The 18,471-nt window shown below is 40.6% G+C and overlaps 1 long non-coding RNA gene across 11 annotated transcripts in view; it reads left to right on the top strand.

The window, feature by feature from the left end:
* Window positions 1-18,471, top strand: part of LOC102142342 (uncharacterized) — a 107,769-nt gene that overhangs the window by 8,571 nt on the left and 80,727 nt on the right. For 3 of the 11 annotated variants that reach the window (XR_010583983.2, XR_012428717.1, XR_012428716.1), the window contains exons 3-4: window positions 4,117-4,184; window positions 4,949-5,013. The exons of 5 other annotated variants lie outside the window; for them this stretch is intronic. This is a non-coding gene — a long non-coding RNA (uncharacterized lncRNA). The remainder of the gene's footprint in view (window positions 1-4,116; window positions 4,185-4,948; window positions 5,014-18,471) is intronic. 3 more of the 11 variants (XR_010583982.1, XR_012428715.1, XR_012428710.1) reach the window with 1 other exon arrangement.

Raw genomic sequence — 18,471 nt, 5'->3', positions numbered from 1 at the left:
AGAATCAGTAGAGGTGCATATGACCTTTTTTAGGTCAAGGCACAAACTTTGCATCCTTTCTCCTCTTCCAACCCATAATTCTTTTTGTTAGGGTGATGTCTAAGAGAGTGGCCTTGCAGAAAGAATATAGTCATTTTCCATGTAGTGTTTGCGATCTTTCCGAAGACTCCTGTTCAGTGGCAAAACTGTGACATGCTGAGCCTGGCCTTGCAGGGCTGTGGTTAGCCGTACAGTAGTCCTGAAAGTCCAGTGTTCAACATGGATTCGTACAGTCTGTGCTTTGGTTTTAAGATTTGTACAAATGATCTCACTGAAATCGGAATCAAAGAAAGAAAGATTTATCCTCATTTTCATACCTCCCCACAAATTAATCTTTTTCCCTGTTTCACCATATTTCTTCCTTCCAGGCCTTGAATACTTAAGTTTTACAAATTCATAATCATTACACTGATAGGCTTCTGAGATACGAGTCTTTTAATTTCATGATCAATATCCTTTCCAGTTTCCTTTTTCTGGTGTTCCTACCACACTGTAGAATTTCCTTGTAATAATTAATTCTTAACCTTTAAGAGACTTTGCAGTTCTCACAGCATTTTCATGCCCATTATCTTATTAACAGAATAATTTATTTAGATAGCTGTGTTCCTTCTCATGAAGAGTATCTCAGCAGAGACTCACCCAGCAAAGTGCTTAGAAGCATGAGCTCTGGAACCACAGACCCAAGTTTAATTCCTGCCATTTAATAACTGAGTGAATTCAGACAAGTAATGTAGCCTCCCAGAACCTGTATCTCTTGTCTCTACCATGTAGGTAGATAATCACAGTACCCACCCATAGTGTAGCTGTAAGGATAAAACGAGATAATCACTTGTAAAATGCTTAGCATGATGCCCAGCATAGAGTAAGGGTTCCATTAATGTCAATTATTATTGTCATTATCATTGTTACTAAAAATCTTAGATAAAGGCTTTTAATGACTGTAGGAAGTAAGAGGAAACTAACTTCATTTGACCGGATCTGACCCCCAAATCTAGCTTACACCAATCCAGTTTTCAGCCCAGAGTTCAGGAAAGAGAGGACAACATTTTAGGCAATGCCCATCACTGATTGTTTGTCCAATGGAGAGATTATGATTCCATATTGTAGAGGTAACAGCTTCACCTGGGACAGAGAGATAACTTTTGAGTTTTTACACCAGACTTGGATATAGCTGGTTAAAATTAAATCCAGATTTTTCATAGCTTAGAAATGTTTGAAACCTGCTTTTCATAGTTTTCACATGGTTCTTTTTAGACTGGGTATGAGAATGAGGACAGGGGGTTCCTACTGCCAAGTTTCTCATGGGGAAGCATGTTCTCGCAGGCCCCAGCAAACTTGCTTGGTTCCAGGAGTTCAGGCCCAGGTAAGCTTTGGACAAACACCTGAGGCTCTGGGAGGCTTAATTGAGATGAGCCTGAACTTAAATGTTTTATGAGGTACGCCCATTGCTAATTTTCTTGGCCAAGTTTGAGTCTGTCTCACTCCTGCTAGCACCTGAGAAACTCAAGTCTTCACCATGGAGCCTTGATTGATTTCACCTTACTGTTTCTTTGGGCACAGTAGACCGTGTGTGTGTGTGTCCCGGTCACCCAGCGCAATCACACTGAGACCTGCAGCCTCCTATCCTTTCAACCTAGGAGTCATTACTGCCTTTGTGCAACTTGTCTGGAAGTTCCAGAAAAGCCAGGCCTCGTATCTTCTTTAGCCAAGTCCTCAAGGACAAGACCAAATTCTCTTTCAAATATAACAAGTCTGGTGAACAAGGGAACATGAAATCCAAGCATCTTAACCAAGCTTCCATGTGACTTGGGAGCAAAATAGCCTGTTTTATGAAAGAAGAAAAAATACCCCAGCTGGATAAAGCCCATGGGGTGATCTAAGAGAGAAGCCAATTACTCTGCTGAGATTTGCCATCTCTTTTTGGTTTCAACAAGCTTCTCCCCACCAAAGTTCAGAATCATCTGGAAAACTTTTTCTCAGCTACCTCCAACCTTCAGACTGTATATCCCCCAGTTTGTTTTTGTTGTTGTTGTTTATATCAAGAATCACTCATACGTATGCCAACAATATTATTAGAAAACTCACACCCAGAAGGCTTGAGTGAAACAATACCTATAGGTCCATGCAATTTTCAGAATATTTTTCAGGCCACCAAGAAACAAACTGAAGAGGCACCAACCGGTTAGATAACAGCACACTGACGTTTCACTCCTACATGTGTATTGCTGTTTGGAATGTTCTAGATGTTCTAGATCAGTTATGTTCCAGCCAGAAAGAAAAATCAAAGCTTAAGAGCTCAATGGCAAACATTCAGTATGGGAAACCATATCATAAGGTACAAAGACATTAAAGGGTATGAGGAAGCAACCCACAGGTTTGCAGCAACTAGATTCTTCTAGGGCTGGAGAGACAAAAGGATGTGGCTTTCTCAAAACTCAGAAGCCAGAGCTGTGTGGCAGTAGCATGGATGACAGAGGCTTTCTGGGTAGAGCTGGAATTCTGGAGGAGAGACAAGCATTTGCTGGAGATGCTGATCAGAGCATAACAAGAAAAGGAAAAATATCCTGGCTACTCTCTTTCTCTCGCCTTCCCACTCTAACCATTGGTTCCCATTGGCTAAAGCCAATCAGGAGCCCGTTCCTAAAGGAATGGGGGAAATATAGTTTTCAGGATTCAGTATTCCCAAGAAATAGGTCTAAAAATAGTCAGTATACAGCCAGCACACGTATGTGACCAATGCCATTATATGTAAATTTTATACTTGTTACCTAAAAGCAAAGTTACCTAAGAGCAAAGTATATTTCTTTTTTTTTTTTGAGATGGAGTCTCACTCTGTGGCCCAGGCTGGAGTGCAATGGCATGATCTTGGCTCACTGCAACTTCCACCTCCCGAGTTAAAGCAATTCTCCTGCCTCAGCCCCCTGAGTGGCTGAGATTACAGGAGCCCGCTACCACGCCTGGCTAATTTTTGTATTTTTAGTAGAGACATGATTTCACTATCTTGGCCAGGCTGGTCTTGAACTCCTGACCTCGTGGTCCACCCGTCTTGGCCTCCCAAAGTGCTGGGACTACAGGCGTGAGCCACCGTGCCCAGCCAAGCAGAGTACATTTTCAAGTGCATTAGCGTGTGTTGTCTCTATATTACTATCTTCACATGTTGTGGTAGATACTTTATTCTCATATTGTCAATACCTAGTGCATACAGTAAAGTCTCCATCAATGTTTCTGAAGAAAGAACACCAAGTCTATGAAGAGCACATTTTTAACTCGAAGGAGAGACAGCTGGAACGTAGGTGGTGAGTGGATTCCTGGGCTGACAGAAGGATTCCATGAGATGCTAGATTTGTATATGCCTCATAAGTGTAAGGCCCAGACAAACACACACTGTCAGTTCTCTTTGCACTGTGTGAGCCAGTAAAACAATCCAACATCTTCTTTTTTTCAGGGTGATGTTGACACATGTCAAATACATTAACATTCCTATTGAAATGACTCATTTATAGGGAACAGTCAGCTCAGAAAGATAGGAGGGGAAGAGTGAGAAAAGCATTTTACAATTGTTCAAGATTTTATGAGCAGTACGTCTTTTGTTTTTTGTTTGAAAGACGGCAATCATGGTATTACTGTTATCATATCATTATTTTACATCATCACGATGGTTGTTGCTGTAATTTGTATATTGCATTAACTGCAGCAACTTAGAAGTCCAAATGAGGTCACCGAGCTAGAGATTGGATGTGAATGACAACACCTCACCTGCTCGGCTGCTGTAGCTCCCCACGCTTGCCAGTTTCTCTCTCTTCCTTAGTGTGTCGAGAGTGGCGGTGCCCTAAACCTTCTGTGGCTTCTGTGTGGCTCCTGCCCTGTCCTCCTTTCTCTTGCACTCTGCTGAGACCTCTGCTCACCCTCCTCAGGTGGGTGCTCATCCCACGAGGCTGAACTCGGGGGTCAGGTTTGGGGAGTTGCGCTCCCTTCCCTCCCTTCCCTTCAAAGCCTCCTCTACATAAAGTTAGAACTTTGTTGTTGATGTTGCTTGGTTGAGTTGGTTTTTTTTTTTTTTTTTTTTTTTTTTTTAAGGAATATTTGACTGTATCTGGGGCTGTAAATGAAAGGAAACAAGAATCTATCAATTTTTGCAACTAACAGTGAGTCTGTTTAGAACACCCCCACCCTAGGCCTAGACCCCCACTTCCTCATGAGGTCTTCACAGAGCTGCCTCACTGTGTGCATTCTAAACTTCTCCATGCAGGGAGAGCAGCTTCTCTCTCTAGGCAATAATCTCAAGCGTATCTTAGTCCCAGAGTCCATGCTTACTCACCATGGGATGCAGAGGGCAGAAACTGTGCTTCCTGCATCATGTTTAAGACCGCTTTCTATCTCTGTCCTAGTATTGACCTCAATCCTGAATGATAGACAATGAGGAATTCCATTGTCTTCAAGAAAACACATCTCCTTCCCCATCGCCCACACCCACCACCCACACATACACACATAACGCTAAATAGGTGATCAGAATGTAGTTGTGTGACATCCAGGCAGTTCTCCAAGCTGAGCCACTAAATGTTCAAGAACTCTGCCCATAGATTATCAACACAATGGTTTAGGGTGGTCTTCACCCAGGATGGTCTACTTTCTGTTTTTCACCATGCCTTTTCAAGATGACAGGAGTATTCACCAGCCATCTTCTGCTTATACATTATAACAGAAACACACTAATACCACCAAGGACCATCCCAGGTACACAGGCACAGAGCAAATGGAATCTCAGTGGGGAAAAAAAAAAAGCGCCACTTCTGTTCCACCACAAAATATTGACAATGAAAACAGAGCTATGGCTCAGTCAAACATTCCATTTTAAGTTACCAAACTTCTTCTAAAAATGTGTATTCGGTTTCATGGCTCCTTATAGGTTTTCCCCAAGGACCCTGGACAATGCTGGTTTTTTCTATGTGCACCACCAAAGGGCCCATCCAGGTAATTTTTCTCAGACAAGAAAATAGAGTACTATGTTTCCAAAGGGGTAGTTTTTAGCAGAAAACTGCTTGCAGATCTGAAATGATAGAGCTTCCAGCTTTGACAAGACCTAGGCAAGGACTTGAAAGGCAGTTTTAGTCCTGACACATATATACCACTATTGCTCAAGTCTGGTGGCTTCAACAAGTGGTTACCCTGCTCGGTAGTGACCCACTGTGGCCATTGGCCCTGTCTTCACTTGATTTACCCATCCCATGGTTCCCCACCTCCCCCTCATATGTACATTGCAAGGCCTCTGCACGTGTGATCTAACTTAGACCAGCAGCCTTCCCTGTGTTGGTCCAGATAAACATACCCCAGGAAAGTGCTCCATCAACTTGCCTGTGTGAGAAGTCCAACTGCAAATTAACCTCTCAAGCCTGGAACATTCTCTCTTGTGACATTTGATATGGCTTTCCTGCTTGAATGCTTTGGGCTTTTTGATGTTATTGGTGATGATTTTCTATATATAGCATCTTCAATATCTGTGCCATCTCTCCTACCAAGAGATCACAGGATCTTCCCTTGAACTTCAGTTTCAGCTACTTGGAGAATAATTGTCTACTTCTTAGAAACCTCTGTAACCCCTACACTGAAATCTATGTGTGCCATAAAGCTTACAGTGGAAAGAAACCCATTGCAAAGAAATCCTGAAAATTTTGTGATATTGTTTGACTGTCTTTACATGATGCAACAATAGACAGGGTTTTTAAAAAATGGATTTGTGGTAGAAAGCAAAAGGAGAGGGTGTTTTTGGAAACTGTGACTCTCCTTGAGAAACTCTTCTTCCATGCAGCCAGCTCTGTTTTACTACCGTCTTGTTTCCATGGGATTGCAGCGTAGGTTTCCCTGATTTCAAAGCCTCATCTCTTTTTACATTACCACACTGCCTGCCATTTAGTTGAGCAGTTGTTTGACAGCCATGTCTTAGTTCTGTGATGCATCACTCAAAGCAAAGTTTTGAATTCTACAGTCAGTTTACCCAGAAAAACAGCCAGGAACAAACAGCCTCAAACTAACATTCCTTCCTTCCTTCCTTTCCTTCCTTCCTTCCTTCCTTCCTTCTTTCCTTCCTTCCTTCCTTCCTTCCTTCCTTCTTTCCTTCCTTCCTTCCTTCCTCCCTCCCTTCCTCCTTCCCTTCCTGCCTTCCTGCCTTCATTTCTTTTTTCCTTTCTTCCTTATTTTCCTACTCTCTTCTTCCCTTTCTTCCATCTTTCTTTTATCCTTTTTTTCTTTATCAGTGTTGGTAATTTACCTGGGTATCTTTTAACTCCTATCAAAACTTAATTTGCTATCATCTTTTACCTAAGCACATGAAAATTAATCTTCTCACAGAAGTGGAGACATCTGTGATTCATTTCCTGCGCTTCTCCAGCTGCTGTCAAATTGCTTTCACTTCATCTGTATCCCTACCAGCCTGAGCCTGGTCTAGGAGAAACCTTCTAAATCGCCTCCACAAACCTTTTCTCTCCTTTTTCCTAGGAACCCAAAATATCAAAGGCCTTTCTAGGGAGAATGGCCATTTTCCCCAGTGTATGCCTGTTGTCCTTCAATGATTATTTCAAACGTGCCCTGTAACTCTCAAAAGTGTCCTGATTTTCTGACAAATTATGCAGCCACTCAATTCCTAAGAGATCTTTCAACTTGGCTTAGACCCCAATTTCATGGCTTGGGGTAAGCAAGCTGAAGCCCTCCCTGGGATTTCCCAGAAATCTGTGTGTTCCTGAGGTTCACTCCCACTTGCTTCTTTGTGCCTCCCTGAATTTTCTTTTTCTCTCCTACCAACCTGGATACAAAATTCAGCTTTCATTGCATGACTCAAAATCTCCACTAATGTAAATCTTATAAACCTTTTTGATATACTTTAAATTTTGAGAGCGTGCTGGAAATAGCCACATCGTGGTTTATAAGCCCCTCCCAATTGATCTTTCTGGTCTTCTCCCACCTCCTGGGCTTCAACCTCCCTATCTCTCCTCAGCTCAGGAGCAATAAACACATTCCTGTCTGCCCCCTACAGAGCCTTGCTGTTCATATCAAGTCCCTAGAGGCCTCAGCTCATATCCCAAGTACTTGCCAAGAAAGTTTTCTAAATAACTTGTTCTTCCTGAAAGAAAGCCTAGTGAATTCATTTTTCATCATGTAATTAAATCTAACTACCTAAATACATTTGATTTCATTGTGCTTATCTTGGTTGTCACTGGCATGTGGACAAGAGTAAACTTTGGCAGAAAATATGGGAGAAAAGACGAAGTGATTAAAGCTTAAAAGAAATAAAAAGCATGGGACGGGAAAAAGAAGAGGAGAGGGAAAAAGAAAGAGGGAGGAAAGGAAGGAGAAAGGATGGAGGGAGGGAGAGAAGGAGGGAAGGAGGGAAGGAAGGAGGAAGAGACCCTTGGTTCCACAGTTAAAGTGTTATCCCCCTGAACAGTGATTTTAAAACTTTTCAGTGAGTTGGTGTTCCTGGGAATGTCTGCTGAAAGTTTAGATTTACAGAGTCTCACTCAAAGACCTCGACTTGGTAAGGCTGACAAAAACCATGCTTTGAAAACTTCTGGAACACACCTAAGCTTAAGGGAGATAGCAAGATTATATGAAACCAAACACAGCTAAATCGGAGAGGATCACAATTATGTTTTCTTTCACCAATTTATTTGAACTCTATGGAGATCATCCTGTCAGTCTTGGTACCTCCTTTTAGCCTTAGAATATGAAGTCATCTTGAGTGACAAAAGTATAGAACACAAGCATTAGAATATCAAGGTCCTTTTCAAACCTGACCTTAGTTTAAACAATATACATATTAGCCTTATCCAGTATCTTTGGAAACAGACACAAAGCCAGATCATCCAGGAGAGCATTGGCCAAATTACTGGGTTGTTTGCTGAGCTTCTTTGAAAGAGCTTGTCAGGGAAATATTAAATAGTACATGGAAAGTACCTAGTATTTTGCCTGAAATCAAGTGTTATTATATTGGAAAGGACAATGATTTTTCTGATGGAGACACTGAATGACAAGCTTCTCAGCACATGATGTCCAATGTATTTAAACGATGTCCTGATTATGAGGAGTGTCCCTAGTCCAGGGGGGTGACCCTGACAAAGCTGACGTTAGCTGGTTTTGAAGGGGCCATCACAAAGGCTATATGTGACCCTTGCTCTACTTTTATTCCTTCTGCAGTTGTCATCCAAGCAATTGTCCCCTGCTCCTTCATGCCCATGCTATCCCTGGCTCCCTCCCTCCTTCATTGCAGAGCTGCAATGGGGCAGATGACACAGGTGATCAGAGCTCACCAGTCAAACACTAGGAACAGAAGACCATACCCATAAAACTCAAAGAGCTAACAACACATGGGCATCAGAATAGGACTGAGAAAAAAAAACTCACAGTAAAGAGGCTGTTTTAAATTAGTCCAGTGCACATTGTGCACGTCTTGGAAAACCTTCTTGAAATGGACACTTCCTCGTCTGCCATTTTGCTGTCTGATTCTCGCCATACCCCTAATTCCATGTATAGCTCATAAACTCTTTCTTGATTTTCCCCTCTTGGCTTTCTACTTGGAGCTGACTTCTGTGCTACATTCTTCTGTATATCTGCCCATAAAGGGGGAAAATGTGTACCCCTCAGCCAGAGAACTAAATTCTCTTTTCAGGAAAATCCAAAGACCCCCAATAGCAATGTAGTAAGTCTTCTGTTGATGCGCTTTTGTCTCCACACCTCTCTGAAGGCTCCTACAGGTTGGTTAGCTTCATTCTCCAGGAAGTAGAGAGCCTTGTAAGACCTCCCCGGGGTCCTTCAGTAGATCCCCTCCCTCAGTTCTCACAAGTATGAGAGATCACTAACTCTCATCATTTTAAGATAATAAAGTCAGGTGTTGTTCTTCATGCAAAACAGAAGTTGGGGCCAACTAGTGACTTTGTGTGACATCAGATCTGGACAACAGTTCTATAAAGGACCCGTACAAAGGTCAGCTCTCCCTGTATTCACTCCTGGTCTCCTGGTACTAAAAACAAGTTTGAGCAGGATCTATTTCACAGGACCTTGCTCACTCAGAGGCCACTGGGCAGATGACTTCATCATCTTCCATGTAGATATTAAATTTCAAAATCCCTAAGCAATCATATGGGAATACTTATTTTGAGTCTCATAATTCATTGTACATACATTCATAATCACAAAGAGAAATAAAAAAAACACTTTTTGGTGTGAACTGAGCTTGGTATGTTTTGAGCACTATCTGATTCACAAGAGTTGCTTAAAATAGATTAATGCAAAATGATGTACCCTCCAGAGGGATTTTCATACTGGCTGGCTGCATAGCTGTTTAATAAATGTGACTTGCTTTAGCATTTTTGGGGTCAGATTGAGAGGGCTCAACATATACCTATCCTCATGACATGGGCCCTCCCCTTGACCAGGAGTGTGAAAAAATGTGCCCACAGCCTCCATCTTAATGTTTAACTTGCCTTGGGATCCTTCCCTCAATACTGGGGATAGTCTAACGTGACATATCTGCAATTAAAGGGTGATGTCAGTTGACACCATGCCACAGAGACCAGTTAAACATTGTTCCTTAGAAAATAAGAGCAGGATTCAATCCTAAAAAACTTTGGTAGTAGTCCAGAGACTGAGTCATTTGGCGCACTCGGAGCGTCTCAGCTAGCTGGAACATGTCAAGAAGCACAAGCTCCCTTTACACCATGGAAGCAGGAAAGCAAGAAGTAGGAAAATGAAATTTCAAAATAACATACTGTTCTAGGTGTCTACTATTTCCCTCACAATTCAGGTCTAATCTTATTCATGGCTATCAACCCCTGGTACTGCAATTCACCACCTCTGCTGAGTGGAAAAAGTGAAGAGCTGCATGTCTATATTCTTTCCATGTTCAACACAATGTTAGGTGCTTGCATTTTTTTTTCTCGTCTTTGCTTCTTGCAAAAGAGCTGGGAATTGAAAGATTAAATCGACTTTAATTTATGGGCACCTCCCATTTTGATGGGAATACTTGGAATGTTCTATATACTTGTAAAATAAATGACTTAATGGAAACTTAAAAGTGTACCCAAGTGACTCTGTGCTCATGTTTGCTGGATTGAAATTTCATGCAAAAATAAAGATATCTAGTGTGGAAGAGAGATACTATGGCTACCCCTCTAGGGGGAGAATGCAGTTAACTTTCAACAGGAGTTTTTTTATGGCTGATGTAGCAAATTACCAAAAACTTGGTGTCTTCAAACAACAGATTTATCATCTTACAGTTCTGGAGGTCAGAAGTTTGACGTGGGTCTCACTAAAATCAAAGTGTCAGCAGGACTGCTTTCCTTTGAAGGCTCTCGGGAGAACCCATTTCTTGCCTTTTTCAGCTTCTAGAGGCTACCTGGATTCCTGGGCTCATGGCCCCTTCCTCCATCTTCAAACCAGCAATGGTGGGTTGAGTCTTTCTCACATCACATCTCTCTGTGGTTCCTCTTCTGCCCTCTCCTCCACTTTTAAAAACCTTTGTCATTAGAATTGGACCTGCCTGGATAATCCAGGGTAATCTTCCTATTTTAAATTGAGTTGATTAACAACCTTAATTTCATCTGCCTTAATTCTTTGCCAAGGAAAGTCACAGGTTCTGAAGATTAGGGCATGGACGTCTTGGGAAAAGGGCACCATTCTGCCTACGTGATTTCCAACTAATCCTATGATGTAAATCCTACCAAGTAAATTCCAAATGCAAAGGAGTTCTTTTCCATCTGTTTTTCTACAAAGGAAAAACAACTGAAATTGGCTTCACACGACAATTACATGAGTAAACTTCCAGTTATAAATTTATAGTAGAAAGAGAAAGGTGTTTTCTGATAATGCATTTCAGTTAAGAGCCAAAGAGTCTTAACTAAAAATTTGCTGAAAATACTGCTATAAACAATGACTATTAAAGTTAAATAGTCATCAAGTTAAGTAAAATTCAATTTAACTTAAATATTTATTAGGAGTGAAAGCCAACATAAATGTTGAAAACTCAAATCCTTATTTCTCAACTGTCTCCTCATTTTCCCACAACGTATTTCTGGCTGTTCGGAGGTAATTTCCTAGGTTTTATTAACCTGTAATAGAAGGAGTTTACAGCTGAATCCATGCCAGAGAAAAACTCATTTGCAACCCAGTGTCACAGCATCCAGGGCCAAAGGGATTGAAAGAAAAAAAAAAAAAAAAAAAGCATGAACTCAGAAAACCTCGTTGCCTGGAAGCTGCAACAGGGTTAGAAAAAGAGGGTCACCCCAAGAAATGTAGGTAACCTGATCCATTAGCAACATGTCAGCTTTTCTTTGCTAAAAATTTCCAAATAAATACATTAGACATTTTAAAAAATTATTAAGTGACTAATCTATGCCCAGCGTGGTTTCAGCTACTGAGAATACAGTCATGCTGTGAACAAGGAATACCAGGTGTCTCCCTTTGTGGGGCTTGTATTCTTGTAGAAGGTGTTAGACAACAGAAATGTAAATGCTGAAAATAATAAAACAATTTAATTGTGAGTTTTAACAGCTAGGTCTGTCTCTGTCTCTCTCTGTCTCTCACACACACAAACACACACACACACACACGCACACACACACATGCTACTAAACCCAAGGCACAAATCGAATCATTAAGGAGAATTTCATACAGGACTATTTATAAAGGTGTGAGTAGGTTCACAGTGAACAAAGGAAGGATGGTGCAGTACCCCAGAGCTAGCAATTGCAGGGAGCTGTTACCAGACCCAGGCTTAAAGGAAAGGACCACCTGATTCAAACCCAACCTTCAGAAGCAGCATGTCCTTAATCCATGGCAGCCCAGCAGGAAGGGGACTGGGGACATCATTATTCTGATTCGTACTCCTGTTGCCTGACTGCCCTCCCTCAGCTAAATCCAGCTGGAAGCCTGAGATTCAGGGAACCCACTACTGCAGTCCATAAGGATCAGCCTCCCTGGGCACAGAAGAGGGTGGGGAAAGGTGGAGACTGTATAGCTAGATGAGCAAACCAAAAACTTCCAGCACGTACTGCTATGTGGAGATGCACTGGAGTAACAAATGAGATCTGGTTGGGTATGGAATGGTGCTCTGAGATTATTTAGGCAGAGTTCAAGAAAGATTTCTTTTAGAGGGTGACATTTGAGCTGTGGCCACAAAACAAGAAGAGGCCACCAAGGTACAACAGTATGGGCAAAAAGGACCAAGCGCAAGTGGAAAGGACCTAAGGGAGGAATGAACTTGGCGTGTTGGAAAGGGAAAAAAGTTCAGTAGGGGTGTAACCTAGCCAGGTAGGAAGCAAATTATAGATAAAGTCAAAGAGATAGGTGGCAGCTATGTCAAAAAAAAAAAAAAGCCTTGTCTTAGGTTGGGTCTCACTGGAAGAAAACCACAAGATGAAGTTTTGAATACAAATAGCTATTTGGGAGGGCACAGTAAGGAGAGTGAGAAGTGAGAGAGGGAGGGGAAAGATTCCAATTAAGGGTGTGTTATTGACTGGGCTACCATGTGGGGCTCAATCCCATGGGGGCTGTCCGTAGCACATCTCACCCTGCTTCCTCTGGAGAGGAGAAGTGGGCTTCTTACTCCTCCACCCATTAAGTATAAATTAAGTATAAATTTATTTATACTTCCTGGCTCTTCTGAAGAAGGCACAATCCCCAGGTGAGGAGTGGCAGGTGTTTACAGTGAGATACTGCTGGGCAGGTGTGATCAGGAAGGGTAAGTGCTGGATGACAAGGGTCGGGCACCCTCAGAGTCTGCTAAATGTCTGAAAGTCATTTGGACTTTTTCTGACTGTGATGGAAAGCCATCAGAGGTGATGAATTATTCACATTCGCTCTCTAACTTTGCTGAGTCATTAGAGTATAGGAGTATAAATGGGTTACTTTTATTATTATTGAGATATAACTCACATACCATAAAATGTATATTTAAAGTGCACAATTCAATCCTTTTTGGTATATTCACAGAATTATGTAACTATCATCACTATTTAATTGCAGTATATTTTCATCACCCCCAAAAGGAACCCCATACCATTAAGTCATTCTTAAATGGTCGTATGGGGAAGATGGTTAATGGTGGTCTCAGTGTCCATAAAGGAAATATTGGGAGAGAGAAAAGAGTATTGGCTTCTGAGTCAAACACCTCCGGCTTTGATTACTGTACCTCTTTCTGGCCCTGTATGGCATGTTGCTTCCTTCCCTGACCTCAGTGTTCATATCTATAAAATGGAGGTAGTACTGTCTCAGTGTTACAATTTTTCTGACAATTGCAAGCACTCTTGTGAATAAGAGTGCCTGCCCCATAGTCAGCTCTGATGCATTTTAGATACTATAATCATCACATGTTATATACAAATGTGGGTTGGGGATGTTTGCTTCAGATAGGAAGGACAGTCCTACGAGAGTGTAAAGTCCTATGCTTGAGAAGAATGCAAGAGTTAGAAACAAAAGAGTAATAACAAGTTAGGAGGGAAGTTTTGGTGAGTTGAAGGGCTGGTTTGGGATGCTGTTTGGAGTGTTGTCTTCCAGTCAAGCAGCTGAAAGACAGACAGAGAGAGATGAAGAGAAATACGGAGATAGAGTGACAGCAGCAACCCCAGGCAATGTGGAACTTGCACACTCGAGACCAGAAATTGCTGGTGACCCATGGAAGATGACCTGGCTCTGTTACAGACAAGGCGAGCTCAGACAAAGCGCTCTGGCCAGGGTGATGGGGATATGGACTGATGTTAGGAAGAGGTATGTGGTCATTCAGGGAGCCAGGCTGGGGCAGGGCATGACCCAGGAGAGAGCTAAACTCAGTACCTAGGCTGTGTACCTATCATTTATAGGCCCGCATGTATCCCCTTCCATGAGTCTAAATACATGGCTTGACCAAGGGTGATGTTGCAAATGAACTGACACTGAAGAGGGGGAAGGATATAGAACAGTGTGACAAAAGGGGTGACATCTTCTCCCCAGTGCTTTAAAAGCAAACACAAAACTCTACCCCCAAGTCAAGGAGCAAATACTATCAGTTTTTCTCACGTGCTCTGAGAGTGTTGTAATTATATCAAGCTCCCATACCTCTGACTACCACAAATAATCAATGACACTTATTTATAGTCTGTACCAACTTTATCATGGCCTGCCCATGATTCCGGGAACTTGTACAATAAATGATCCATAGTTATGAAGGGTAGCCCCATTTAGCACATGGGAATACTAAGGACAGATGTCTAATAAGTTGTCCAAATTCTAAATAGAAATGGTATTTGAACCCTGGAAGTGTAACTCCACAGCCTGAAATCTTTGACACCAATGAAATATCAAGATGGGAGTATTTATGTAAGAAGTCACAACATAACAAGGTGGACAGTGCCAAATTACCCATTTTTATGGAGACACCAAGATGTTAGACTCTCATGCACTCACATTTTCCTCCTCCTCCTCCTCCTCCTCTTCCTCCTCCTCCTCCTCCTCCTCTTCCTCCTCCTCCTCCTCCTCCTCTTCTTCTTCTTCTTCTTCTTCTTCTTCTTCTTCTTCTTCTTCTTCTTCTTCTTCTTCTTCTTCCTCCTCCTCCTCCTCCTCCTCCTCCTCCTCCTCCTCCTCCTCCTCCTTTTGGGTTAATTCCTTCAGTATCTTAAGTACATAATATAATTCAACAACAGAAATGGAACCTAGACCATTGGATGTGGGGAGTAATAAAGATACTGAAAACAACTATCCACCCCTCCATCAGGGCCTCACAGGCTCCTCCTGGTGCATTCTGGAGCCTACAAACCAAACTAGGAAACCATTCACTTCTCAAAGCTGAAGCTCACCCTTTAAGACCTCAAAGATGAGACACAAGAATAGAGATGTTGAGCAAACGTTCAACAGTCCTGCTTTGAATGTTCCGTATACCCTAGCTGGAAGCTTTACAACACTATACCAATTTTGAGGCAAGCGGAGACAGTGAACATGTACCCCTGAGGATCTGGGGACAACACCAACTGCCATAATTTTGGCAGTTTCATCACATAATCTGACAGTCCCTGTTTCAGCTTCCAAATCTTGCAGGTTTTGCATTCATCTTCATAATGTGGCTATAAAGTTATTGTTTAACAGTGATGGTGTGGCTGGGCATGGTGGCTCACACCTGTAATCCAAGCACTTTAGGAGGCCGGGGCAGGTGGGACACCTGAGGTTGGAAGTTCGAGACCAGCCTAACCAACATGGAGAAACCCTGTCTCTACTAAAAATACAAAATTAGGCAGGCATGGTGGCACATGCCTGTAATCCCAACTACTCGGGAGGCTGAAGCAGGAGAATTGCTTGAACCCGGGAGGTGGAGGTTGCAGTGAGCCAAGATCACACCACTGCACTCCAACCTGGGCGATAGAGCAAGATTCCATCTCAAACAAAACAAAACAAACAAACAAACAAACAAAAAAACCAGTGAAGGTGCTTTTTTTCAAATGGCCTGGGATTGGGTGATGGCTCCAACAATTTCAGGTTGAATAGATCTGAAATTTAATTTATCTGTGCCTCAGTTATTCCCTCTCTATTAAATCATAGAGATGGTAAAAGAATACCTTCCGTATAATGTTGTTGTGAGAAAATAGTTAATAAATACCTGAACCCCACTAAGATCAAGGTCTGATGTATAGTAAGCATTCAGTACATGTTGTCCTTTATATATTTACCCAAGAAATAGTAAATAAATGTTCATAAAGACTTAATACTGTCCTGGGTTTTGGAGAGACAGCAATTTAAAAAAAAAAAAATTGAAACAGTTAAAGAAAAAGAGTTCCTGTCTTCCTGGAGCTTGCAGTCTAGTGGTAAGAGATTATAATAATCTCAGATCTCATGATCAATTTAACAGAATGATGGTGTTTTATATATTTACTAATAAAGCAGCCAGCCTCTACCCTCTAACTTCTTGATCTTCTTTGAAGATTGATAATTTAGGATGCACACGTTTTATTTTCTGCAGTCCCATACTTGCTTGCTGTCTGCCTCTGTTTAAGGAGCCAGGGGTGCTAGGGGACTTCAATGAAGAAGATAATATCTACTAAGTGCCTCAAGAGCAGGATCACGGGGCCTAGAATCAGACTGCGGTCTTCAGGTCCTCACTCTGCACTTACTAGCTATGGGACCTCAAGCAAGAATCTTGACCTCTCAGTTACCTCATTTGTAAAATGGAAACAAGAATAATGCTAATAGTAATACCTATTATATACCCCAACTTTGCTTTGATTACCAATATTAATTCATTTTGCAATCACCAACGTAATTGCAAAATGAACCAATATATGTAAAGTACTTAGAAAAGGTTTTGGCATAAAACCAGCTCTCAATGTGTATTAGCATCTACCATTTTTATTATTATTGTTTTTATTATGCATCATTATAATTACCTTTTTATATTCAATGCTAACCATGAAGTGTGTACTTAATAAATTTTTATTGAACTAAATAGAAGATGGTGCCTGGAATGGAGATACTCATGGTCTAGTGAGAAGAAAGACATGAGGATAACATACAAACATGTGAAGCAAGCTGATGAGTGCTAAGGGCGGCCTAAGAGCCAGCCAAGGCCAAGAGCACTGGTGGCACCATTTCCCTTTCCTCCCCCACCATTCCTGCTTTGTTTTTTGTGCTTTTGGTGTCATATTTAAGAAACCATAACATAATCCAGGTCATAAAGATTTATATCTATGTCTCCTTCTAAGAATACTATGACTTCAGTTCTTATATTTAAGTCTTTGATCCATTTTCAGGTTTTTTGTATATGGTGTAAGGTAGAAGGTTCAAATTTATTCTTTTGTCTGTGGATGGCAAATTGTTCCAGTACCATTTGTTGAAAAGACTGTTCTTTCTCCATTGAATGATCTCAGTTACTTTGTTGAAAATCAATTGACCATGTATATTTAGGTTTGTTTCTGTATTCTCAATTCTATTCTGTTGATCTATATGTCTATCTCTGTGCTAGTACCACTAAGTTTGATTGATGTAGCTTTGTATTACATGTTAATATTAAAAGTGTGAGTCCTTCAACTTTGTTATTCATCTGGCCTTTGGCTATTCAGGGTTCCTTGCATTCCCATATGAATTTTAGGATCAACTTGCCCATTTGCGCAGAAAAAAAAAAAAAAAGAAAAGCAGTTAGTTTTGATAGTAGTTATACGAAGTCTGTAGATTAATTGGGAACTAATTATCCCCAATGACTAATTATTGTCATTTTAACAATATTTTCTAGTTTTCCAGTTCACTAATATAATATGTGTTTCTATTTATTTAGGTCATCTTTGATTACTTTCAAAAGTGTGTGTGGTTTTCAGTGCATAAGTCTTGTACTTTCTTGGTTAAATTTATTCCCAAGCGTTTTATTCTTTCTGTTGCTATTGTGAATGTAATTGTTTTTGAAATGTTATTTTTGTATTGTTCATTGCTGGTGTGTAGAAGTAGAACTGATTTTTGTATATTAATCTTGTATCCTACAACTTTCCTAAACTTGTTTATTAGCTCTAATAGTGTTTTTTATAGATTCTTCAGGATTTTCTCTACATAAAATCATGTCTTCTGCTAATAGACATAGTTTTGCTTCTCATTTCAATCTGGGTGCTTATTCCTTCTTCTGACCTAACTGCTTTGACTAGAACTTCCAGTATAATATTTAACAGAAGTAGAGAGAACAGACATCAGTATACTGTTTCTAATAAATAAAATGTCCAGTCTTTCACTGTTAAGTATGACATTAGTTGTTTGTTGTTTTTTTTTTTTTTTTTTTTAAATAGAAGCTCTTTATCAGATTGAGGAATTTTCCTTCTATTCCTAGTTTATTGTGTGCTTTCAACATGAAAGGTGATGGATCGTGTCCGATTCTTTTTCTGCATCTATTAATATGATCCTGTGGCTTTCTCTCCCTTTATTCTGTAAATATAATGTATTACATCAATTGATTTTTAACAAACCTTGCATTCCTTGGATAAATTCCACTTGGTAATGATGTATAATTCTTTCAATATGCTGGTGGAGTTGGTTTGCTAGGATTTTGTTGGGATTTTTGCACTAGTGTTCACAAGGGATATTGATCTATAATTTTCTTTTATAGTGATTGTTTGTCTGACTTTGGCATCAAGGTAATACTGGCCTCAGAATAAGTTGAGAAGTGTTCCCTCTTTTTCCATTTTTTGTAAGTTGTGAGAAGAACTGATTTTTTTTTTTTTTAATGTTTGGTAAAATTTACCATAAAGCCATGTGATCCTCAGCTTTGGATTGCTGGTTGGTTTTAATTATTGACTCAATATATTTACTTGTTATAGGTCTATCCTGATTTTATATTTCTTCTTTTGTCAGTTTTGATAGTTTGCATGTTTCTAGAAATTTGTTATATCCAAGTTATCTAATTTGTTGGTATACAACTGTTCATAGTATTCTCTTTTAATTTTT

The sequence above is a fragment of the Macaca fascicularis genome, chromosome 20 (genome assembly GCF_037993035.2).
Source record: "Macaca fascicularis isolate 582-1 chromosome 20, T2T-MFA8v1.1".
Lineage (NCBI taxonomy): Eukaryota > Metazoa > Chordata > Mammalia > Primates > Cercopithecidae > Macaca > Macaca fascicularis.
Note: the sequence above shows the minus strand (reverse complement) of the source record. Positions and strands in the feature narration are given on the sequence as shown.